Source organism: Equus quagga, chromosome 4 (genome assembly GCF_021613505.1).
Source record: "Equus quagga isolate Etosha38 chromosome 4, UCLA_HA_Equagga_1.0, whole genome shotgun sequence".
NCBI lineage: Eukaryota > Metazoa > Chordata > Mammalia > Perissodactyla > Equidae > Equus > Equus quagga.
Window position 1 is genome coordinate 7324067 of NC_060270.1, and position 27137 is coordinate 7351203.

Below are 27137 nucleotides of genomic sequence, written 5' to 3' on the forward strand. Positions count from 1 at the left end.
TTCATCTATATATGTATACTTTGGTAAAAATAAGACCATACCATAATATATTTTGAGACCTGTCTTTCTTATACAACATACGTTGTGAACAAATTTCCATGTCAATAAGAAATATTCTACTGCGTTGTTTTTAATATCTTATGGATAATCTTCATCATTCAGTGTATCCTTCACTGATGAACACAATTTTTATTCAGATTTTGCTATTAAAAATATTGTTATAAGAACCTTAATGGTTAATTCTTTATATACATCTTGTGCAAATAATCATTTCTTTGGGTTACATTCCTAAAAGGGGAATTATGATTATGTGGTGCTCTAAAGTTTTCCTATTTCTGTAGTACATATCTGTGCCACTACAGATTATAAATTCCTCAAGGAATGACGCTTTCTGATTCCTTTCTCTATCTCAGCTGTGCATTATACTTTGCCTTTATGATGATTAAATTTCTCTTTCATATCTTTTGTCCTAAATATTTAGCAGCTTATAGAAAAATGCATGGGTAGGAAAAAATTAAAGACCTTGGTTTTATTCCAAAAACTATGGTATGTATGTATTTGTTTTCTGTCATAGATCTAGTCATCTTGTCTAGCTTTGTGGTTTTTTTTAATTGAAATATTGAAATGTGATTTTTGCTGTTGAGGAATAAAATTCAGTTTAAAAAAAAGCAAAGAGGAAAATGAAACACAGTGTAGGGGAGGAAGACATTTCCTCTACCCACTATGGGTTCTTCTGGCTGGAGAATGAATTAAATTCACATGAGACAGAATAACAGGATAAAATTAAACAAACCTTTATCACATGTATACATGGGAGAGGTCAGGCAAGCTGAGCAACTCACCAAAATGGCTGAAGCCACCACCTTAAATATCATCTTCAGCTAAAGGCAAATGAGGGTGTTGGGGATGGAGGGGGAGTCATCATGTGAGATTACCACACAAGTACAGTAAGCAAGATGCAGATTTAAGTCCTTGCCTTTGGCATTGATTAAGAGTTTCTAGAGGTAAGGTCATCCCCTTCTTCCTGGTACAGAGAGGGAGACACCTTTACAGATGGAGATTTCCTTTACACTGTAAATGTCTCTTAACAAAGGGTAAGTAACTTCTAGTTTTCAGAGTTGCTTTCCTGTCTGCAGTTTATTAAAAGTAACCAGCCCCAAATAATCCTCATGCCAAAGAGACATGTGTTGGGGTGGCTAATTCCAGTCCCCCATAACAGCAAACACTTTTCACCCACCAAAAGAGTCACCTATGTTCAGTGGATGGTTATGGAATGAATCAAAAGGAGAGCCACAGATCAGCGAGTGGAAAAGTGAAGCAGGAGGAAATTTCTCCACATCCTTCCATTCTACAGACCTTTCCAGTCCTCCTTCTCCTGTGTTAGGAGGAGTTAAAGGCCAGGTGCTCAATGGAAGGTGGGGAGAATCCCAGGACAGGAAGGTTCTGGAATTGCCTAGGGCTAATGTCTAGACACTGGCGATATCTTTACTGTTCAAAGCTTTCTGGTTCTGTGGTTTACCAGGTCTTGACAAAGTGGAGACCCCCTGAAGCTGTCTTCATCAGCAACATCTTTTGAAAAATAACATTATTTTAGTAGTTAAGTTTTAAAAAGCTTGACTTCTTTCTCAGCTTGAACTTCTTGCCCCCTACCCCGTCCTATCTTTTAAAACAAATTTCCTGTCAAGTTACAGTTTACTTTATATTCACTTTTAACAAGTCTATAAGCCTGTGACTAATCCAGAGATAATTATAGTGCCAATCCTATTGACAAAATCGAAATACTGAAATGGAACAGCATACATTTCCACTCCCTTTTTCCAATAATATTAACCTGTCACTTCAGTGCTGTATCAAAAATTCCTTGGCTTCTTTCCTTAATCAAATTTGCCCAAAGCCCTGAGAAATCACATTTTCCTAAGCAACTTAGTCAGGCTACATCCGTGAGCCCGGCAGTGAGATTATCACATTGCCTCCATCAAAAACTTCTCTTATGTGATATTAAGAACTTTGAAAACTGACTTGCGCTTCCCTGTTAAACTCATCCTCAGGATTTAGGAGGCTTCTTAATTAGCTTCTTATGCTCTAGTTAACGTGCTAACCAGTTGAGTTTTCCTTTTAAAGGCAACATGATAGAAATGTGTATGTTTCTCATATAAGAACCACCACACTCATATTTGCACAATCATTTTTGTATGAAAACTCAGCATCATGCAAAGTATAGCAAGAATGAGAGCTATAAACATGCAGGAGAACTTGCCGAAGAGGAAGAAAAACATTCATGAGGCAATTGGCACCTTGTTACCTAATGTGAATTTTTTTTTTTTATAGATTTTATTTTTTCCTTTTTCTCCCCAAAGCCCCCCGGTACATAGTTGTGTATTCTTCGTTGTGGGTTCTTCTAGTTGTGGCATGTGGGACGCTGCCTCAGCGTGGTCTGATGAGCAGTGCCACGTCCGCGCCCAGGATTCGAACCAACGAAACACTGGGCCGCCTGCAGCGGAGCTTGCGAACTTAACCACTCGGCCACGGGGCCAGCCCCTTACCTAAGGTGAATTTTAATAGGCAGACTCCTACAAAAGTCACATGCTGGAAGGAAGCTTTGACTGGAAAGAGTCAAAGAAGATATTACCAGATAGTTAACACACAATTTAAAACACACATTCCATTGTTCATATACAGTGCTTTTTTTTTAATCAATACATCATAGAACATCAGAAAGGCAATATCAAATGCAAAGTAAATTTATAAATCTATGGATAATGAATTTTTTCTTTTCCACTACATACCAATAAGCAAGGGAAATAGCCCCCAATGATCAAGTCAAATGCTATGCCCCTAAAAATTACAAGTGCAAATATACAAATGTTTCATATAATGTTGTACCTCGCGGAGCTGTGTACCACACGTGAAAAAATGCCGAGCGAAAGAGAGGGTTGAGAAGGAGAAAGAATGAAGGCAGTGCAGAACAGAGGGAAATGAACAAGAAACGCGTTTTAGAGCTTATGATTAACAAGGGCATCAATAAGTATCCTAAAGTCAATGTAAATCCATTTAAAAAGCTTTAAATGCTCCTGGCAGTTGGGGGGCCCATTACCAGCAAAAATCTTCTGAACACACAGAAAGAATACTGTTGCCTAAATAAACCAAAAGCAAACTAAAAATGAATTTCCCTGGTTTCCTGTGGTGAGTTCTGCCTAATGTATCAAGAGAAGTGAGCAGCTCCCTGTCATGTCACCAGGAGCAATGCGTGCGTGTGTGCACACTCTCTACCTCACTTGTAATCTGAATGAAGTCCTAGATGCCTGAACCTGGGTGTCCAAAGAAGGGGTGGATAAAAAACAGCTTTCTTTCACCAGAAACGCCTCGGCAGATAAATGAGAGGAGAACTTTGATTAAAAACATCTGTTGAAGGCAGAATTGATTTTTAACTGACATTTTAGGAAGCTAGCAGCAGACAGCACATAAGGAGAGTATTTTAGTCTTGGCTTGAATGTTTGTCCCCTAACTTAATACGTATTTGTATTAACTGTGTGTGTGTATTTTATATATACATAAAATATATAATATGTAACACACATATGTAATATATTGATGTGTGTATACATAATTATATGTGCTTTGTATTATTCGTAATGCTTTGTTTTCTGTGCTTCCAGAAGCTTAAAATGACTTCATAAACATTGAGAAGGGAAGAGGCAGTTTATGCAGTAGCTATAAAACTGCATTGCCCATTTCCATAGAGGAAAGAGATACAAAATTAGCACTCAACCACAGATTTATCATCCTTTTGTCCTCATCACCTCCTTTTCTTCCTTGTGTCCTGCCACTTCCCCAATTTCCACTTTCTGTGGCAAAAACAAACAAACGAATTTTTAAAATTTACTTAAACGTATAGGATCACATCTACTGATTTAAACAATTGAAGAGCTTTCACTCCTTTTCAGAGCTGGAGTGTGGTATATGAAGGCATTCGACCCGCTTCTGCCAGGTGCTGATTGAAGAGTTTGCACATAAAAAGTAGTTGCTGATTAATTAAGATTCCATTTAAAAAGCAGAACTTCTGAATGGTTGATCACATCATATCCAGTGAAGTATTGATTCCAGGTAAATTTTGTGTTGAGATGTCCAGATCACTGCATTCATCTGGACCTACTCAATGACTTACTGAACTCTTTCATAAAAATACATAAACCCAATATTTGAAATGGTTTATCGTGGTATGGTTTAAGTATTATAATTAATATGTTAATTTAAATACTTTTCTACAGTAACAGAAGAAAAAACAAATAAAAATCAAAGATAACATTTCTTTCATCAACTCAACAAAAAATATTTTTACAATTGAACAATGAAAAAATAGATTGACCAAATTATATGCATTATCAGATACTTATGGAGGGAAAAGCAGAAACAAATTAAGAATATGTGTACGTAATAACCTGAGAGAATTTGTAGAATTTTTAGGGTCCATGTTAGACAAATTTATTTTTATTTCTACTTTCTGAAGATTTCATATGGTTTTTATTTTGTTTGGCCAATAAATGGATAGTGTTTTAAATGTTGTAAATCATATTTTCTTGTCAGCTGTAAGGATGAGAAAAAAATATACACTTCTAAACAAAGCTTTGAGTGAAAAGACAACTGTGAACATATGTAAGCAGTAGTTTGTTTTTTTCTGACTGTGTTTTGTGAAAGTTGTATTTTCAAGGGATGTTTTTTCACTTTTGCTCAGTTTTGCTAAAAGTTTATCAAATGTAAATTTAAGTGCCGTCCCTGTTCCTGCAGCCTTTACTTTGTTCTCATCTTGTCACCCATCCTACCGTAAGCACATAACATGTTTACACTGACTTCAGTCACATGAAGCCTGTGTTGCTTCAGAGTCTCACGCCCACCCAAGGGTGACCCCGAATGATGCACGTCTTAGAGCAGTGTGAACCGTAGAATGCACATTCCTCTGGGAATCTTCGAAAGCTTCTGAAACAAGAGTGCATATATTTTCTACACTGGTGGGGTTGTTGAGTCAGGCTGGCGAATGATGTGCCTTCAAACAGATAGTTTTCAAAAGCAGGGTGCAAACGTACTCGCCAAGGGTAAGTTTAAACAGAAACAGTAGCTTTGGTATATATCCAGTGCTACGTACTGTTTCAGAATAAAGGTGGAATCTGGATTGGAAGGACAGGTGACTATTTTAGTTCCTTATTTTACAATTAAGTGCTGACATCTTTAGGCCATCCTCTGTGCTGCTTAAGATGAAGTCCCACTGTGCTATTTTACCTGTTTCTCTATTCTCTGTACAGGATTGTGTAGCTATAATCATATTTTCATCTACTTAAGCATTTATTGCTGGATTACCATGTGCAGGATACTCTGCTTTATGCCAGAAAATAAAAAATAGAAAATGAAAAAAATTTAATATTCAGTAGCATAATCTTTCCCCAAAAGACTAAGGTAAAGGACAAGATTTTGCCAAGGATTTTCACAAAGAAGCAGATTTTGTTTAAGTAGTGCATTAATCCTACAGATAAAAATCACGTGAGAGGAGAGAGAGACAGCATCTGTCAGCTGTGGTCAGGGAAGTCTTCCTGAAACTGATGGCCTTTGTTCTTGGTCTTGCTTTGGTAAAGTTTGAATAACAGCAAAGCTGTGCATGTACAAGGTGTACTTTTCTCTTTGTTTATGTGCAACTCTGTTCCCCTGAATGGCTAGAACCAAAGAGGTGGCTATGATGGTAAATCTTACATGGTAACTTGACTGGGCCACAGGCGCCCAGAGATTTGGCAAAACATTATTGAGGGTGTTTCTGTGCAGGTGTTTTTGGGTGAGATCAACGTTTAAATTGGTGAACTGAGTAAGGATTGCCCTCCCAAACATGGGTAAGACTCATCCAATCGGTTGAAGACCTGAATAGAACAAAAAGGCTGACCCTCCCCTGTGTAAGAGAGAATCTTTCCTGCCTGTCTGCCTTTGAACGGGGATGCCGGGGCACTTTTTCCTGCTTTTCAATTTGCACTGAAATATTGGCTCTTTCTGGGTCACGAGCCTGTGCTTTTGGACTGCTTTGGAATTCTATCATCAGTTCTGCTGGTTCTCAGGCCTTTGGGCTCAGATTGGAGCGATACCATCAGCTCTCTCATATCTCCCGCTTACTGACTCACTCCACAGATCTTGGGACTGTCGGCTGCATAGTCATGTGAGCTAATTCCTTATAACAAATCATTTTCTCTATATATTCATGTATCCTATTGGTCCTATTTTCTCCGGAGAACCCTGGCTAATACAGTAGCCAGGAAATTTTGCTCCATCCTTATTATCAGTCACACTTGAAGACATTGCATAGGCCAGTTAACCCCTGATGTGAAGTGAGGGAGGTAGTTACAGCAGGATGCCAAATTCCTTCCATTCCAAATCTCTGATTTGATGGTCCAGTCCTTTGTCCTTTTTTCAAGGATCTATGTGGAGAAAGAAGACATACTGCTCACATTTTTGCCACTCCACTCTGTATGTGTAAAAGATTGTTAGCTCCAGAATGAATCAGTCTAATACACTTATTCATGCATTCATCCAACAAGGTTTTGAACACTCACTGGGAGCATTCTAGGCATCCTTCTAAATCCTCAGAATACAGAGGTAAACAAAACAACTTGACAGGTGATAGGGATAATGTGTTTATTGAGAAAAGATAATGAAAGGCTTAGTGTGACTGATAAACAATGGAAAGACAATATGAAAGCCAGAGGGCATTTTTAGTGTCAAGAACTGTGAGGATCTGAGGTTTTACCCTACTTGTAAGATAGTAAATTGGCTTGCCACAGTTTCTTGGAAGCTGGTAGGAGCCATGAAACTCCTGGGCCAGGAACAAAGGATGATTTCTTACTCATCACAATAGAAGTAGCCAGAAGATCAGCATTTTCGTATTAGTTTCCTGAGTCTCAATTCCCACAGAGTGCCGCAAAGACGACCAGATGATACTACTTTATGCAATTAGTTGTGTTACAGGAAAGCAACCTGTGCTTAGAGAACCCTGATATTTTATAATGGGCATTAACCATGCCTGCCCTTTATTTGGGAGAAAGACATTATTTATCGTACAAGGCTGTTAGCTATACAAACACCATATATTCTGGAACAAAAGGTAGTCATTGCTTCAGTCACAAGATATGCAGAAATGTGAGAGAACATGGAGAATTGTCTGCCAACACTTAGTAGCTTACAAAATGACTCTAATCTGTAAAACTAAAGGGAGGAAACAGCTGGATATCAATCCTACGAGTTATTTATAAGAGAGAAGTTTGATTTCTCATGTTGAGTGAGCCTGTTATGTCAAGGTCAGAGGCTTAAATGGGAAGGTGTGGGGCCCCGAGATATAGGATGGGAACATCGGGTTGATAAACTTGAAAATCCTGGATCTGTAGAGTCTCTGAATGCTCTGGGCTCCCAGACACGGCCCACCCCTGTCTGTTAAAGACTGGTGTAATCTCCTTGCTTAATGATGATGCAGAGGCCTCTAACTTGTAAAATACCAAAATAGCCACTTCGAGATATAGTCCCACTTCTCCCGGCCGCAAGATCAATAACTAGGATTAGGTCACTCAATCTAGTCAGGCAAGTGTTGGATTTGCTAAGAGAGGAAAGGGATTATACCTGAACGAGCCCTAGTATCTAACCAACATGGCAAAACTCACGCAGGCTGGGTAACTGGAAGGACTCAAGAGATGCCACAGGGCATACTCACATATAGTAGTCGGAAAAGATGCAGGATAGCAGGAGAAAGAAAACCCAGGCAAGCAGCAGAGATCTGAGATTGCCAGTGGTAGCTGCCTGGGCTCTTCCTCAGTCCTACAAGGTAGGCTTCATCTTCAGGTTACGAACTACCAAGATCCATATGAGGTAACTTGCTCTCAGAGACCCCAAGGCACAAGTTTCCTGAGAAATCATGTATGCTCCACTTATCATATAGCAAAAACCAGGCCATGTAACTTATTATTAAATCAAGTGCAAACCATCGATACACACACGTCATTAAACAATGTAGATGAGATGGTACATGTAGCTTCTATGGGAAGACTTGACATTTAAACAGCATTTTATAAATCACTACCGTGTAGATTTCCTTCCTATCTTGACCAAGAGTCAGTACCGTGGCTCCAGACATTCCTGAGGAAAAGCACAGAGCTACCGTAAACTAGCTGCAAGTCTATCCTTACAGAGTTCACCTCTTCTCCAGGATCCCTGATAAATGTTCTTAATTACAAATTCTCATCATACTTCTTCTTTTTGCATCTTTTACAACATTCTTAAAAGAAGCAGAAGAATATATAGCAGAATATCAATCATACGTAAGTAACAGCGATGAGGCCTAGATGGTACCTTAAAGCAGTGTCTGTAATTATGACCCTCTGGCCACATCTGATCCACAGGCATATATGTCTGCACAGCCCTAGAGATAAGAATATTTTTTATATTCTTAAAGCGATACTAAAACAAACAAAACCAGTAAAATAAAAAAGATATACTGTATGTGGCCCCAAAAGTCCAAACTATTTACCCTCTCTCTTATTAAGAAAAACTTTGCCAACTTTTGCTTTCAAGTCACATTTTAGCTTACCAAATATTCCAACATACATTGTTAATCATCATCAAAAGGTCGGCTCCTCTTTAACCTTCTTTCACCAACGAAATTTGAATTTTTAAAAGGCATCAACAGAATGTTTCGAAATTTTATTTGACATTGGCATGATAGATAAGATTAATGTGATTGATTATAATAAGACATAAAAATATGTATATTAATTATTAAATACATTCAGAAATTGAATTAAAACCCCTGAAGATGTTTTTTATAGTTGATTAGCAAGAGAAAGAAATGTATTTAATTAGCAATCAGTTCAACGTCATGGTTCTCCAGCAATTTGCAGACTTGGTAGAGCAACTAGTCCACTTAATCTCTACTAGTTGTCCATAAAATTTTTAGCAGCTCTTCTATCTCCTTCATTCCTGAGCTATTTTTAATGAACTAACTGAATATTTCTACCCACTTTAATTGTTATGAGATTCTTTTTTCATTCCTTTTATTTTTATGGCCTCCTTTCTTTTGAATAATCCCAATATGTTTCCACTTTTCAGTCCTATTTGAGAAGGTGAACTAACAGGTCTGCTCTGGCCTAACTCACATCACCCTGCTCTTCCCACAGTAGGAGAGTCTCACATATGCGGCAGGTGGAGCCCATCTTATCAGAGCACCAATCATCACTCAGGCCGTTGGCATAAAATGCAAGGGCACTTTATTATCATTATATGTCCAATCTGAAGTTGCTTGCTCTCTCAACATTTCAGCAACCTTAGAAGTAATTTGCTGTTTAGGATCTAACGGTAGAGTTGGATAATTCCCCTTTTCAAAGTGTACTTTATGTACCCTCACTTTTATGCAGCTCAACATACTGGGAGTTGTCCATCGATATTTCTGCAAAAGTTGCAACTAATGAATAAGGAATGAATGAATAAGGACAAACAAGTCCTTCCATTTGGCAGCATCTAACACGAGGGGAATTACTTCCTGTTGCCAAAATATAAAATCCATTTTAGCGTTAGCTTCCCAGAAATCTATTCATATCCAGTCTACAAAGTGACATAAACCTTTGATTAAACATCTTTCCGTTTTATTTGCTTCCCTCATTTTTCCCTTCAGCAATATATATAGTCTTTTGTAGTAATTATTGGTCAGGGTTGGGGGCATTCAGATCAAAAGACAAATCTGTGCAACCCCTTTTGGACATCATGTCCCTCCGCAATATAGACAGGGTCATCAACTGAGACTCAGCAGACCCTGAGGCCTGAGCCTCTTTCTCAATTATTTTCATTTTCCTCAAAGAGAACAAAAGCATTCAAAGTACGGAATTATTGCCTGAATTCCCATCAGTCTGAATTTCTTTTGTAGTCCACTGAACTATTTCCCCCACTGTGGTTCTACCTCCAAGTTCCATTCTTAGTTTTTTCTTCTATCACTGGTGTCAACAGCTCAGCAACCTCAAGTCAGGAGTGGCCTGGAGCCAGCCTGACTCTTCAACCCCATTTTTCTCATCTTTCTTTCTCCCAAAGAGAGCATTAGTTAACTTTTAATCAAGAAGTTGGGGTCATTTGAATTATCACAGTGCCAACTGTGAAAAATTGGATAATTGAAAGTCTCATAAAACTCCACGGGGTATGCTCAAATAAGCCTTTACGAAAAAATACCATTAACCAAGAAAAAGAAAGCACAAACATTAGAGAGGTCGAAAGCTTTCAGGTGCAGTTTCCAGGGTCTTTTTTTATTAAACTTTTTATTTTGAATAATTGTAGATTCATATGCAGTTGTATTAAAGTCAACAGAGAGATTCCATGTACTCTTTGTTTCCCCCAATAGTGTCTTGAAAAATTATAGTAAAATATCATAACCAGGAAATTGACATTGATTCAATTCACCAATCTTGTTCAGATGTCCCCAGTTTTACTTGTACTCATTTATCTATATGTGTATTTACTTCTCTGCAGTTTTCTCAAATGTAGATTCATGATTCCACCACTGCAGTCAAGACACTCTTCCACTAACACGAGGACCCTGGCGTTGCTCTGTTACAATCACAGCACCCCTCCCTCCTGCCTCTTGACTCCCATACCATGACAACCACTAATTTTCTCTCCATTTCTGTAATGTTGTCATTTCAAATGTTATATAAATGGGATCATACAGTACTCCACATTGTGCGATATGCTTTTTTCACTCAGCATGTGTACTTTGAAATCTATCTAAGTTGCTATGTGAATCAACGGATTGTTCCTTTTATTGCTAAGTAATATTCCATAGTATGGTGTTTGAATGTTGAACTAGCCTTGCACATGTGGAATAAATCTCATTTGGTCTGATTAATTGTTTTCACGTATTGTTGGATTTTATTTTCTAATATTTTGTTGAGGATTTTCGTATCAAAGTTCATGACAGATAATGATTTATAGTTTTTTGTTCTTTATTCTTGGTCTGGTTTTGGTATCATGGTAATACTGGCCTCATTAAATAAGCTTGGTAATGTTCCTTCCTGTTCTGTTTTCTGGAGAAATGGTGCAAAATTAGTGTTAAGTCTTCTTTAAATATTTGCTGGAATTCTCCAGTGAAGCCATCTAAGCCTGGAGATTTCTTATTTGGGAACTTTTTAATTAAGAATTCAATAACTTTAATGGGAATAGGACTATTCAGATTATATATTTCATTTTGGCTGAGTTTGATAACATGAGGTTTATGAGGTGTTGATCCATTATTCTAATTTGCTGAATTTATAAGTGTAAAGATTTTTAAAATGTTCCCTTATTCTACTTTGAATGGATGCAGGGTCTGTAGTGGTACCCTCTGTTTCATGCCCGATATTGATGATCTGAGTCTTCTCTCTTTATTTAGTCAGTCTTACTAGAATTTTAGTAATTTTATTGATCTTTTGAAAAGAAAAACCCAATTTTTGTTTCATTGATTTCCTCTATTCTTGTCATGTTTTGAATTACATTAATCTCTTCTCTTATCTTTATTAAAACCTACTTTCTACTTGGTTTGTGTTTATTTTGGACTATTTTTTCAAGTTCTTAAGGTAGAAATTTAGTTATTGATTTGAGACATTTCCTTATTTTTTAAAAAGTAAACTGTATTTTATAACAATTTTAGATGTTCAGAAAAAGTGAGAAGATCTTAGAGAATTCTCATGTATTTTATATCCAGTTTCTCCTATTATTAGCGTCTCAAATTAGTGTGGTACATTTCTTACAATTAGTGAACAAGTATTGATACATTATTATTACCTAAAGGCCATGCTTTATTAGATTTTTTTAGTTTTTACCCAGTGCCATTTTTCTGTTCATTCAGGGTACCATATTACATTTATTTGTCATATCTTCTTATAGTTCTTTTGGCTGTGCAATTTTTCAAACTGTCCATGTTTTTGATGATCTTGGCAGTTTTGAAGAGTACTGTCAGTGACAGAGAATGTCACTCTTATTAGGGTTTTCCTGATGTTTAGCTCATGATTAGACAGAGGTTATGGATTTTTAGAAGGAAAATAATAAAGTCCATTTTCATCATATCATGTCAAGGGTGCATACATCAACATGACATCACTGTTGAGCCACCAGTAAAACCATATGGGCCTGGTGCTTTCTTTTTCAATTCCTTTAACGGATGTAGGCCTATTTAGTTTATATTTCTCTTTGTGTGAGTTTTGATTATGTGTGTCTTTCAAAGAATTGGTTCGTTTCATCTAATTTATCAAATTTGTGAGCATAGAAGTGTTCATATTTTTTCTTTCCTATTCAATCAATATTCATGCAATCAGTAGTAACTTTTACTTCTAACGTTGGTGATTTGTGTCTTTGCTATTTTTTTCTTAGTTATCATGGCTAAGGTTTATTGACTTCATTGTTTTTTTTTCCCAAAGAACCAGTTTTTTACTTCATTGATCTTTTTCTACTGTTTCCTTATTTTCAATTTCATTTATTTCTGCTATAATTTTATTGTTTTTTCCTCCTGCTTACTTTAAGCTTAAATTGTTGATTCTCTAGTTTCCTAAGGTGGAAACTTAGATTATTGATTTTAAATCTTCCTTCTTTTCTAATCTATACATTTAATACTCTAATTTTTCCTCTGAGGACTGCTTTCTCTGCATCTTACAAATTTCAATGTTTTATTCTCATTATTATTTAGTTCAAGATATTTTTAAATTTCTCTTGAGACTTCTTTTTTGATCCATTATTTAGAAATATGTCTCCAAATGTTTGTGAATTTCTGGTTAACTTTCTGATATCAATTTCCAATTTAATACAATTGTGGTCTGAGAAAATAGTTTATATGATTTCTATTCTTTGAAATTTGTTCAAATAAGTTTTATGAACCAGAATTTGGTCTATTTTGAATGCTCCATCTAAGCTTAAAAAAATGTATTTTCCGTTATTCTTGGGTGAAGTAGTCTATAAATTTCAATTAGATCATGTTAATTGATACTGTTCTTCAGGTTAGCTATATGCTTACTGATTTTCTTCCTGCTCAATACATTCATTACTGAAAGAGATGCATTGAATTATCCCAATATAATAATGGATTTGTCTTGGGTGTTTTCCTTAGGTGCTTAGCATCCTTAGGTGCTTTCCAAAAGTCACCTCATTGACATAAACCCAGTTGTGGTGGAAAGGGGCTTGTTATGAATAATAAGTCACCAATTTCACTTGTATGGCTCTAAAGCATTTTCAGAAACTGAGGACAAGAGACCTGATATTAAGACAAAAGATGCTAACGTTGCTCTTATTGCTCAGGAAATTCCAAGGGTTTTGGCAGCTGTGAGCCAAGAACTGTAGACAAAGACCAAATATATGTGAGAAATATGTTTTGGTCATCTGAATTACCAAGTTTATATTTCTTATAAATTACAATATAGCAACCACATGCACACACAGAGAAATGTTTTATAGGGTCAAGACTATAAGGTTTAATAGTTTTAACTCTACAAATGTACCGCCTCTACTTGGTACTGGGAAGACTCAGCCTGAGTACTTTACTGGAGTTGTTTCAAATTCTTTTCGCACTTTCCCTGGAAGACCAGTAGAACAACTACATAACCTCCCCATCTGTTGAGCATTAACTCCACAGTCAAGGATTTCTATTTTCTTTCCAGCTGTGTGCCCTGGGAATCTGGTTTGAACTGGAGAAAGAAATAAGGGAACAAGATAACAATGAAATATGAATAGCTGGATATTTAACTTCTTAGCACTATCAAATTCAAAGCCAGTCACGCATCTATATTTCTGCTTTTACAAATGTTTAATTTCCCTTCTATTAATAAAGGTTTTGTGTTAGTTGTTAAAACTTTAATGCCCCCTTTTTCTATGGTTTTCTCCTCGTTTGGTCCTATGGACAGAGCTGTTTCCTGTTGTGGTACCACAGGAAGGATCACCCATCTGTTTGAAACAGAGCACTGCTTCAAAGTGTAAAATATTTATCTTACAGCAAGACAGGAGCTGCAGAACAAACAAGCCTGACTAAAGTAGAAGCATTTCTTAGTTGAGTAATCCAGCAGCTTTGCTAGGAATTTGAGAATGTTAAAGAGACTAAGAAAGTTTCATTTCTGTTAAAGAATATATTGTTAGAAACATTTATTTGAGAAACAAAATAATACAAGGTCATTTCTACAAGATCTCAAATTATAACAAATGGCTATAATTCTCTTGGCCACTCCTTTGTCCATGTTCATGTTTTCTTTTCTCATGATGATAACTATGAACTACTTAGTGGTGTACTAAGCCACAGCAATGCACATAGAATTGATATATTAAGATATTAAGAAATAAATGAATACATTTTAAATGAGAATTCCAGGGGCTGGCCCCCTGGCTGAGTGGTTAAGTTTGTGTGCTCTGCTCTGGTGGCCCAGGCCTTCGCTGGTTCAGATTTTGGGTGCAGACACAGCACCGCTCAGCAGGCCGTGCTGAGGCAGCGTCCCACATAGAAGAACTGGAAGGACTTACAACTAGAATATAAAACCATGTACTGGGGGGCTTTAGGGAAAAGGAAAAAATGAAACACAAAAGAAGATTGACAACAGATATTAGCTCAGGGCCAATCGTTTAAAAAAAAAAAAAAGGAACTTCAAGTAAAATTTCTACCAGTCCAATGAGTCTTTGTCCCGAGTTTCTGTTTTCTAAGTCCTATTTTCTGATAAGTAGGTCTCCCAAGCTTTTCTCCTCCCACTAACGTTTTGTATTAACTCTGGTCACTAAAGGGCAAGTGCCAGATACTTCAGATACATTCTTTTCAGGTGGCATTTCTAACATACTGTCAGTGACTGGAGAGACTCAGAGAGGTGTAAGAATTCACAAACTCTGAAAAACCATTGAAAATCATCTTTAACAGCATAAGCTACAGAAATGCTTTGAAAACAATAAAGAGAGAATTTCCTTAAATAAAATAGAAGGACATATTACTGGGTTCTTGCTCTTCTCTCCCATTAATAACATTTCAATTTCATGATTTTCTATTAGAGGTGATAATAACAGAGATATTAGAATATAGAAACATGTATATCAAGATTCAAAATGAATATATGTGGTGGGATCATTGAATCCTCAACACCTTCATGTCATTCCAAGTTTGTTTCATACTTCCATATTATACATACCACTGTTGTAAGAGAAGGTGAGGAAAAATACACTAGATTTCTTTGGTATGTGACTACAGTATAACAGTAAACTGTGTTAATGTCATGCTTTACATAAAAATGGACTAATCTGTTTTTTATAAAAATTATAATATTTGTGTACAATTTCGTGTTCATATTTGATAAATGTAAATTCTTCAGATTTCTGCGTAATATCACCAAATTTCTTCCACTTCAACATAAAATACAGACATTTATGACTTATATGAGTTTGGTGATATTATACAGAAACTAGAATAATTTACATTTCTTCACTCAATGCAGAATATATTTGCGGCTTCAACTCAACAAAGAAATAAATATTTCTCCTCAATTGAAGGGATCCCTATAGGCACAGGATAGAGAACACTCAATATTAAGTAGTGCTTCTCAAATTACTTAGCATGCTCACCTGCATCAGGATCATCTTAGGATTCTATTCTACCAGAATTGTGTGAGTGCACCCAGGCATATGTATGGTGACAACATCTAAGAGAAACACTAAAATAGAGAAAGTCAGTGAGGCTGCAAAACATCATCATTCGTAGGTTGAAATGCAGATTACACAAACGCCACTTTGCAGAACTTATTGAAGTAAGCCAACCTCAATAGTTATTAGTAGATGAAAGGTGCATTTAAAATAAATTTTAAACAATTATATGGGATTGGACACATTCTGTAAGTAGTAATTAATACTGAAACAAAAAATGATATTTTAGTATAGATCATTATCACAAATTTTAACTAGGACACACAAATGGGAATCAGATCTTAGAAAAAAAATAAAGAGCATAGACTTGACTAGAGCAAATACTACCCCTTATGTGCATTATTAAGCTATTAATATAATAAGCTCTGCCTCCCCCTTTATTTTGATTGTCACCGGGGACCTCCCTTTTATGCTCCAGGTATCCCCGATTTTATGAGTCTTGGTAACCGACAGAGTTCACTGCATATTTTAGGGGCTGAGTAGACCAAATAGTTTCCATCTTCTCTTGCAGCTACAGTTCAGGCAGCCAAGCTCCCCCTACCAGATAGGTCAACACCGGGTAGTGAATTGGGAACAAACGAAAATAGCAGCAGGGACCAAAGAACATCTTTTTCTGTGGATTTCATAGTTACAGAAAGATTGAGTTCCTGGAGCAGCAGGGACAGCCGAGGCAGTCCTTGGTGGCAGCTGTGCAGTTGAAGCGTTCCAGCGCCCTGTGGCAGTACTCCCACTGCACTGGTTCTGGCCTGGGTTTGGGCTTGCCTGCTGCTCCTATAGCCTCTGGTCGTGGTTAAAGAGGCGCCCAGTGATTCTGAGAACCAACCAATATCCATTTAATAAATTCATTCTTCGCTTAAAGTAATCAGAGGCACTTCTGGCTGCTAATAATTATGATCACTGACCAAGGGATTTGATGTAAGAATTTTTATGTAAATATGTTCTTATTTATACGAAATTCTAAAATATAAATCTTTTATGCATTCCTTGGCTATTGCTTATATTAATGTTTGTTAAATGCATATGACTTATAAATTATTCTAATTTCGTGGTGCACTGTTAAATAATTTTTACTGTATAGAATGCTGTTTATGTGGGCTATATTACTCACTACAATTGCCTTTACATTACTTTTTTAAATCTTATAAGTATTTGATACTCCATTTAGAGAAAAGAAAAAAATAAACAGAAAATTGAAATGATATATATATCCAAGGTCACAAGGTCAGCAAATGGCAGTAGAGCCAATATCTTCTGTCTAAAACCCTGGGGTTTTCAACCTAGATTACGTTACCTTTAAGATGAGTTCCAAGGAAGAGGGAAACAAACATCTATGCAAATTGTTTGATGACAGGAAGTAAGATTTAGGCAATGTAGAGATTATATATCTACATATCTACTTCTATATCTGTAGCTATACCTTCAAAGTCTACAGAACTTCAATAGCCTACTTATTTTCTTTGGAGTCACCTTGAATACTTGAGCCCAACTGTCTCTTAGAGAAAGCTTCAAGAAACCATGTCCACCCATGTTTGTTTAAAGAGAAAACAAAATCTACATGGCTGCCACAGTCAAATTTCAATAGAATTCTGAGAGAGAGAGAGAAAGAGAGGAAGAGAGAATGAGAAAAAAACAAGTTTTATTCCTAATTTTGTTTTTTGTGGCCAAATATATTTTTAGGGATTGATATATGAAAGAATAAGTAAAGGTCAGTTGTCACAAGATTTTCAAAGTTTGCTTCAGCACGCTGCCTGAGGCGGCACTAAGGGTGGCGAGACTGTGCAGGGGGACCAGTGTTCGCTATAGGCGGAGAGCCAGCACTCTCTTCTTAACTTCTTTCCTTCCCTGAATGCACCTCCTGAGACTTCCATTCGGCTGTCACTCCAGAGCAGTTACTCTAGTGCTGACTGTGGAGTTTGCATGAAAATTACATCAACAACAATTGACTGCATTTGATTTCTGTGTCTCAAATTAACAGCAGTTAAGGCTTATAATGTTTTGCTAGACTTGCAACAACCACGTCATGGACCTCTGTCTCAGTACTGTGTCTAAAGCCGCTCTTCCCTGATGTAACTCATGGATCTCTACAGGAGTATAGTGAGGGAGCCATGTCTTGTTTCTAACTCAGAAAGCCACCAGACATCTGAGGCTGTTTCCACGTTCACTTGTTCAAATCTTCCAAGCATGGACTTATACTACTCATGTTACAGCTGCTGTCTGTACCTACTTCACTCTCAATTGCTTGAGCCAACACACACACACACACACACACACACATGCACACACATGAACACATGTCTGCATTATCCAAGCTTCCAAATATTCTCTCATTTATATTAGTTCTTTGAAAATATAAAAACCTACTTGGTTATATATCAATCACTTAGAAGAGACTGGCCTAGGGCTAGGCTTGAACTTTCAAATTTCAAACAGCTCCCAGCCTGTAACACCAGCAAAGATGGTGCTCTCAGCTAGAACCCATAGCTTTTTATTGCATTGTAGGCACATGACCAAGAGGACCCGCTGGAGGCCTGACAGCTGTAAACCCTCTCTACATGAAGTCCTCCAGCTCTCAGAGGCTCTCCTGGATGTTACTCCTTTGACATCTAATCTTACCTCTTTGAGAGTTTGTCAGGGGCCTGGAAGATCTTCACGGGCAACTGTTCAAAAGGAGAAAAGAAATTAACTGAGAGGGATCATAATTCTACCTATTTCACTTCTTATTCTCTCAGCCTAAAGGAGAAAAAAGACAAAGCCATCTTTAACCTTTATAATTCATTTAGAGTATCTAGCTGGCTGACAAGGAGAGATACAGTGTTCTGAGAAGTAGAAAAGTACCTAGAGTTGAAAGTTTCAGCCACCGTGACAGAATAGCATAAGGTTCTTAGAGGAGTGGGAGTGTTCAGAGAAGTTGTAGATTACAGTAATTTATTAAAATGTCTGTTAGAAAGTCATATCCTCTTTAATTGTGCAAGATCGAGTTAAGAATCTAAAGGAGAGGAAGCATTGCCCTCTTTTGGCCCCGTCCCATCAGTACTTTTCAATTTTATAGATTAGAATTACAAATCATCATTGGCCAAATGCCAGGATAATTTAAGGCACCATAATCACAGGGCTTTGAGCTCTCAAAGGAATTAATGGTCACAGCCCAAGAGGATGAATCAAAGCGTAGAGAGTATGCCTATGGCCTGTTCCTTTTCTTTATAGGAATCGAATCCATTTTACTTCCTTTACTCTTTCCCTTTGGATTCTTTTAAATCCCAGATGCTGGCACTGAGGCAGGCTGAGGGCGGTGCTTCGTTCCTCAGTCTGGGAACCTGTCTTCCAGGGATTGGAGCCTTACAAGGAGTTAACGGGAGGAGAGCCTGTGGGCATCATCTCACTTCCTACACTTTCCTCTGGGTTTGTGATCCCGGCCCGTGTGCCCAGGGAAGAAATTCCAAGTCAGCCCTGCTCTGAACACGGGGATTAGTCCACCTTTTCTTCTTAATCTTCTCGCTCACAAATTTGCTCCAGATAGGTGACAAGAATTGGATTCAGGTTTGGTGTTTTGTTTAGGAATGGGCAAAGGAGGCCTGCTTCGCGTCTACGCCCTCAGTTCTGTGTTATTTAGGGAGAAAGATCTCAATTCCTTCTACTCAGTTTGCTAACACTGTATTTAGAGAGTGGAGCCTCCCCTAGTAACAAAGTGGTAATTTGCCCTGATTCCTTTCTCAGGGGTATCGAAGGGAGAAATGATTCATCAGGGAAAAGACGTGGAAATTCCTACATGCCATGATAATCCTGAATACGTGAATTGCATCCCTTCTCATAGGTATCACCTCTATAAATGGTGTTTTATAGAGACATCAGCTGAAGGAAGCAATTTTATTCATTCCAATTCCTTAACAAATGGCTCCAACTGCGAGCTCCTTTGAAGTCTGTTTGAGCTGCAGACACCCTCTTCACCCAGATTATGACCTTCCTTGGGTGGCCTAATCCAGTCACTGAGCAAGTTGAGGTAGAAAGGTCTGGACGTTTCCACTGGACAGGGTCACCCTCAAGGGCAATACTCACTCTAGAGCTCCTTCATGTTGGTTGTGGCTTTGTCGGCCCTGCATCACAATTCACCCCTTTCCTCTGCCCAAGCCTCCTTTCTTTCCCTTCCTTTTAAAGGTTTTTATTTCTAATAAACATCTTGAAGCGCAAACTCCATGTCAGCCTCCATTCTGGAAAACCCAGCCTGTGATATAAATATATACCATATATAAAAAGTAAATAAATATAGTGTATATGTATGAATATGTGTGTGTGTTTGCATGTGTGCATGTGTGTGGTTTTGACTTCTTGCCCTGGGTCTTCTTGGTTGGGGCCCTAGTTCAGGATCTGTGGAACATGGATAATAAACTCGTTCAAGCATTTCTGTTTCCTCAAGTTTTTAAACTCCTTCTTCTGCATTATTTCAAGAGAATTTTAGCCACTTAAAATTTTAATGATATGCTGATGTTAGATCCATGTGTGTATTAGCCACTCCAGCCAATGGTCAGAGCACCCAAAGGTTTAAGAATTACCATATTCAATCCATATTCAAAACAGACTTAGCTTTTTTTGAGGCTACCCCTGTTGTGAGAAGGTTTACTAGCTTGAAGCCACTTGGGGAAGGGAAAGATAGTTAAAAGGGATGATCCTGTAGTCATCTGACTGAGAAGAATTGGGAGAGGAAAATTAGCGTGGTCAGTGCCTGTCCACTTATGAAAGTATCTACATCTGGTTTAAGAGTTGGTAAATTAGAAAAAAATGTGCTGCTGACAATGGTTATTTATAGTTACTCCTGGATGCAAGCCAAAAAGAAGGAGGGGACTCGGGGGAGAGAGAGAGAAGGAAGATGGATGTTGAGGCTTTGAGAGTTGATTACATGTCTACAAGGGTCACCGGGACTTTTAAGGATAAATCACTATTACCCGCGAATTCCTATAATAGGATGTCAGCGCTCATTTATGAACATTTAGAAACAACCGTAGAATCTGTGCTTATATTTCACCTACCTCAACCATATAATTACCACAAAACATTAACTAAAATTTTAAAAATTTGCTCCAGTTCTTTGTTTTGATACCTCGCTCTTTCTCTCCTTGAAGCACAGTCTGCTCTTTCTTCCCTGTGATGTCTCAATCAAAACCCCACAGAGTCGGGTTTGTAACCTGTGACCTACTGCTCTAGCCACAACTGAGTAAACCAGTGCCAGTCCGCTGATCTTTGATTAACTGGACTTTGAGGCTCTTATGATGATTGATTAAATGTGTAGTTAGCAGCACAGTCATATTAGAGCCTCAATAATCGGTAGCTATTAATATATTATAATGATATTATATTATTGATACAATGATCCCCTTTTTATTTTCTTCTTGACTTTCAGATTACTTCTATTCTGCCAACCCAACTTCTTGAATTCTTTTACCTTCTAGAACTACATGATTGATTATATGGGATTCCCAATGTTGTGTCCTTTTCCTCATTTTCTCCTCTACCTTCTCTGTGCTCCCTTTCTCCCTTCTCTTCTTTCCTCTTCTCTCTCTTCTCGCAACTCTGTCTGTTTCATGGTGTCAACCACTTTTTCTAAGTAAATCTTGTCCAATCTTGGCTTCTAACTTGTTCTCCAGTTCTGCAGTCTCATTCCCATGAAATATCTCTAAAGGCTGAAATTCTGAAATTGATTTTCTGATGGTAAGTGAGATAGAATACGGAAATGACAAATGCCAAGGTGCTGAACTGATCAGTTCTGCTTCTTCTCCTCTTTTTATTTAAAAGTAAGAATGGGCAGGCATGAGGGGAGGCAGAGGAGGAACTATAGTTCTCCCTGAAAGGAGATGAGCAGATAAAAAAGAAAGCATTGTCCTCTACAATTACAGTAACTGATGTGAGAAGGATAATTTGCAGTAGACTTTTGACATGCCTCATGGCTCTACTTACTCCCTCATTAATGATGAGGACACTGGCATGCAGAGAGGCTGAGCACTGTGTGTAGGAGATTTCCTGTACACACTGAATAAACAAGGAAGCCAGGTCTGCAGATGGAACACGACTGGTGTTCTTTCCATTTGACACCAAGACAGATCTCTGAAGAAATAAAACATGCCATCACTTAAGGCTGCCACTGCTTCTGCCAGCTATAAATCAGGGTCTGGTGGCAGGGCTTGAGGTAAAGGAGAGTCAGAGGAAAGTTCAAAGGCTTTGTGTGAAATCGTCTGCTTTACCGCAATGCGTTGTGCAGGTCCAACAGTGTGTCTTTGCACAGGACGCTGAACCCTGGTGTCTTCCTGTGGAATAGGGGGAGCTGCAGACATTTTCATCTTGTCATTGGGAGACTTCTCTTAGATGCTGCCTTATGTGGGGCAGAAGAAGCAAATCTGGCTGTGTCCCACCTAAAGGCAGATTCTAGGTCACTTGAGGAGAGAGTCAATCGACTGTTTGATGTCACAAGCCTTTACTTCAGGCAATCTGGGCTCCACTTGTGATTCTGGGGCACACCAGCAGTGACACACTGTATGCATATTTGATCTCTCTAAACCTCACATTCCTCACCTGCATGACGGAGAATAAGACTAAGAGTTCTTTTGAGAATTAATTGAGATACCACATATACAAGCACCTAATTCAGTGCCTAAAACAGTGTTACAGGGGCTACTATCATCATCATCATTAGGTTATTACTTAGCTGTGGTGAAAAGGACACACATTTTGGGGTTAAACTGATGTGGGTTTAAATCCTTCTTCTACCAATTACCCATTGTATGAAATTGGGCAGAGTCTGTACCTCTCTCTGAGCCACGGATTACTTGTGTGTTGGGCATATATACCACCCTATAGATTTGGAGTGAAGACTAAATAAGTCACAGATGTCAAGTTCATGGAATGCATATGTCTGAAAGATAGCTAGATATGAACAAAAGCTCTCTTCTTGCCCTTTGGCTGAACACCTAATGATCTGAGGTTCTTAGCAAAGCATATTTTTGTTCAAGTTGCCCAAGCTGCTATGTAAGGGAGAAAACAGTGCTTTCAAGCTTTGGCACTACTATGTACTACCTTATCTTGCCTAACATTTTCTTAAGGACTTTGTTACTACCTACATATTCCTATCCATACTCTACTGACTTTTTTCTTCTATTTTTAAACATGTATCTTTTTTCTTTCTTCTTTTTTTTTTTTGGTGAGGAAGAGTGGCCCTGAGCAAACATCTGCTGTCAATCTTCCTCTTTTTGCTTGAGGAAGATTGTCCCTGAGCTAACATCTATGCCAATCTTCCTCTATTTTATGTGGGATGCCGCCACCGCATGGCTTGATGAGCAGTGCTAGGTCCGTGCCTGGGATCCAAAACCATGAACCCCAGGCAGCCAAAGCAGAGGGCATGAACCCAACCACTACACCACCAGGCCAGCCCCTAAATGTTTATCTTTTAAATAAAATACACAAAATTACAGAAAAACAAAACAAAATGTATACCCATGTACCCAACACAAGGATTAAAGAAATATTAACATTTTCATATTTTTCATAAGTCTATTTTTCTCCTTTTAGGAATAAAACGTTAAAGATATAGCTAATGCTTTATCTTCCATCTCTTTGAGCTTCTTTCCTTCCCAGAGATACTCACAGCAAAGTGTATTCATACCATTCATGTCCTTATATTTTATAACATGTATCAAGATTCATCAAATATACTACTATTTGGTGTCTGCCTTGAAGATTTGATAGAACTCATCTGAAAAACAACTATATCTTCGTGGTTAGATTTTTAATTACCAATTTGCTTTTTTTAATATTTAGAAGTCAATTTTATTTACAATTTTTAAAATGTTTTGAGACGTTTTTCTAATAAATCTTTGCTTAACTTTTTACTATAATGATCATAAAGGTGTTTATGTGATAATTGTCTATTTTTTAATTTGCTATTTTGTTCTTTTTCTGATTGTGTGAGCTAAATGCTTAAACCACTCTTTATATATTTTTTTTATTTTCCAGTGTGTAAAGGTACTGTGATGGTATAGCTTCCCCTCAAAGTCCAGTTTCGCTCGGTCTCCTCTATATTAATGTATAATACTTTCACTTTCCTTCAATTCTAATTATTTATTTTACTTCAATTACAATCTCCATTGCCAATTAGCTATCTAAAAATGTGTTTTGATATTTCCAAATGAAAAGATTTTGGATCCAATCTTTTTGCTGTTGCATTGGGATCATAGAATGTCATCTGTGTGATGTTGATTCATTGGCATGTTTTGAGCCTCCCATCGTGGCTTACTATATTTGCAATCTTTGTAAACATTCCGTGTGTGCTTGAAAAGGATATACATTCTCTAAGTATTGGGTGCAACATTCTACTGTGTCCATTAGAGGAAGATCCATGCTTGTATTTTCTACGTTTTGACTTTTCCTCCAGTCTGCTTGAACTATCACGGGGAAATGTATAAAAATCAGCTTCAATGGAGATGGACTTGTTCATTTCTCACTGTAATTCTGTCACATTTTGCTTTATTTTGAAAGTATACAATTCATGGCATATTGCTTGCTAAATGATAGACCTCCTGGATGTATTTTTCTTGCATTGTTTTCTAATTTTTGTCCTGCAAAATCATTTTTGCTTTAAATTCTGTTTCATGTGCTATTACTTTTCTTTTGATTAGTTTTTATGTCTCTTTCCATCTCTTTACATTCTACCTTAAAGTGCATACACCTGTTTTGTTTTTCTTAAAATCTTTGTCTTTTAAGTGGTGAGTTAAATTTAGTTCTTTTATTTGTGTGTCTGTCTGTGTATGATTGCTGATGTATTTGGATTTATTTATTGAATCTTATTTAGTGCGATTTTTTAAATTTATTATCCATTTTCTGTGACTGTAGGGTTTTTCCCCCGTGTTATATTTTATTGATTAACCTTTCTGCTTATCTCTTTTTAATTTGACTGACTTGAAACTATTACATCCTATGTTTATTCTTTTATGGATTACTCTAAATATTTAACACACCTAAAATTAAAGAAACCAACTGTAATATAATTCCAAGATAATCCATATCTCTTCCTCGTTCCCTAATAACAATAAAAAAACTTTTAGAATGGTTTGTCTAAATTCTCGCTCATGACGTACATTGGAATTCTTTTCTTGTCTTTCAGTTATATATTACGCTGCCCTCCAAATCTATTATTATTCCCGTTGCTTTATATGGCCAATACGTACTAAGATTTTGTTATATTTTTATAGTCTTTTATGCTCTCTGGCTTTATTTCCCACTTATTCATTCTGAATGATTTTTTTCCTTTAATTCTGAAGGACATAATTTTGAAGCTCTTTCAGCAAGGTTTGGGTGGAAATATTCAATGTTTAGCTAGAGATATTTTTATTTTACCCTCCTGAGTAGTAGTTTGACTGCTTATAGAATCAGCTACCCTTTAAATTTAGTTATACTATTATCTGACCTTTAGCCTTCATTGTTGATATGAAGAATTTTCCTTTCTTATAAGTATTGCTCTTTCACATATATTCTGTATTTTATCTCTAACTGCCTTCAAGATCTTTTTTATTTTCATGTTTTATATTTTTATTTTGAAGTCTCTAAAATTTTACTCTGCTACGGACTTCTAATGTTTTTGAATCTGAGGATTTGTATTTTTCATCAATCCTAGGAATTTTTCAGCCATTTTCCCTTTGACTCTTGCTTCTCCACCATTTCTAACATACTTTGCATCCAGAGTTTCTTTTTAAATCTTCATTGGACCCTTTTGTTCTATTCTCTATGTGTCTTAACCAATATTGAATGTTTTACATAGTTTTTTCTTTCTCTGAGTTGCATTCTCTATTATTTAATCAAATGTTCCAATTTCCAGATTCTCTATTCAGTTGTGTGTACTTGAACACATTAGTGGTGATATTATTGTGACTCTCCTTATTTCATTTCCTCAAGTTTTCTGAGATTATTTTATTATTTATCTGTTGCACCCCATAATGTCTGGGTTTTTTTTTCTTCTTATTCTTTTTCTTTAATCACTTAAAATGTTGTCTTTCATTTTGCTATTTTATTATCTTCACTGCATGTGACACTAGTTTTTTGGATGCTGTTCACTATTGATTCTTATTCGTTGTGAATTGTTTCCATGTGTATGTACGTGTGCGGGTGTGTGTTTGACCTCACTTTTAGCAGAACTTCTCTGTTTCGTACATGTTGGGCCGCGACTCAACATGGAAACTTCACACAATTTGCGTCTACTTGGTCTTCTGGGAAGTCTGCAGTTCATGAATACGTTGTTTGTCACTTTCTTGGCTTAGGGTTGCTTAAACCAGTTGAGGAAAGTAAATTTAATCCTCAAACCTATAAGAAGGGTAGGTTAAGGGTTTTTTTCCCCAGGAGATTTTACTTTCTGTGGTCAGAGCTTCTTTCCCATCTCCCTCTACCTGGGAGACGCTCTGTGATTGCACTTACACCAAGTGCGCTGATCTTGGGAATTCTGTCTTCATGCAGACCTGTAGCTTGGACTTCTGCTTTCAGGTAGGCGTTAAACCCAAGACCTTGGGTTATTATGGTCAGTTACTACCAGAACACACACACAGTTGTTTAAATGATAATCATTCTGGTTTTTAGTTTCTTTTTTGTTTATGGCAAGTGGAGATTACCTTTCTTATTATTGGTGAGCGCGACAATGTATTTTATGGATGCTTTATTTTATGGAGTACTTCTAGGTGCTTGGAACAAGGTGTAACTGAACTCAATGGGTCTGTCTCTTGGTGAGTGTGGAGCCGAAAAGAGCACAACCATGGCTGAAGTGGGTGAGGGAAAAGGTTTATTGCTTGCACAAGCAATGGAGAGCACAAGAGATAGCTCCCAAAGCAGTGTGTCTCCAAGCTTAGTGCCAGTGGAGACTTTACACATCAGAGTGCAGAGGACATGTTACAACTGTGGAACAATTGGGCCTGATCAGGGCACATGTGCTGGCCATTACATAAAAAGTTCATGGCACCATTACATAACAAGTTCAATGCAACACGCCATTACGTAATGAATTCAAGGAACACATCATTACATAACGTATCCATGGTAACTTTTGGATGCTTAAGAGTTGGAGCAATTTGCAGGGGTCTTTCTGCAACCATGTAAGTTTCACTGTAGGATGGCAACATCTGCAAAAACAGGGACGTCAACCTCTGAAAAATTGTGTTAAGTTTTCTCCTTGTCTGGAAAATATTTGACAGACCATGTTAGTTATGGGTCACTTTCTCAGTAATCCTTTCCTTGCCTGGTTTCTGGCCACACAAGGACTTATTCATATTATGTTAGTCCACCATCTTGCCTATAATTGCAATTCTCTTCTTGTGGAACTTCTATAAGGAAGCTTTAAAATGTGGATGTTTGAAGCTATCTCTGTTCTAATATGCTAGGAATTCCTTTAAAAGAAAATTAGGAACATATTTTACTCATTGTGTACTACC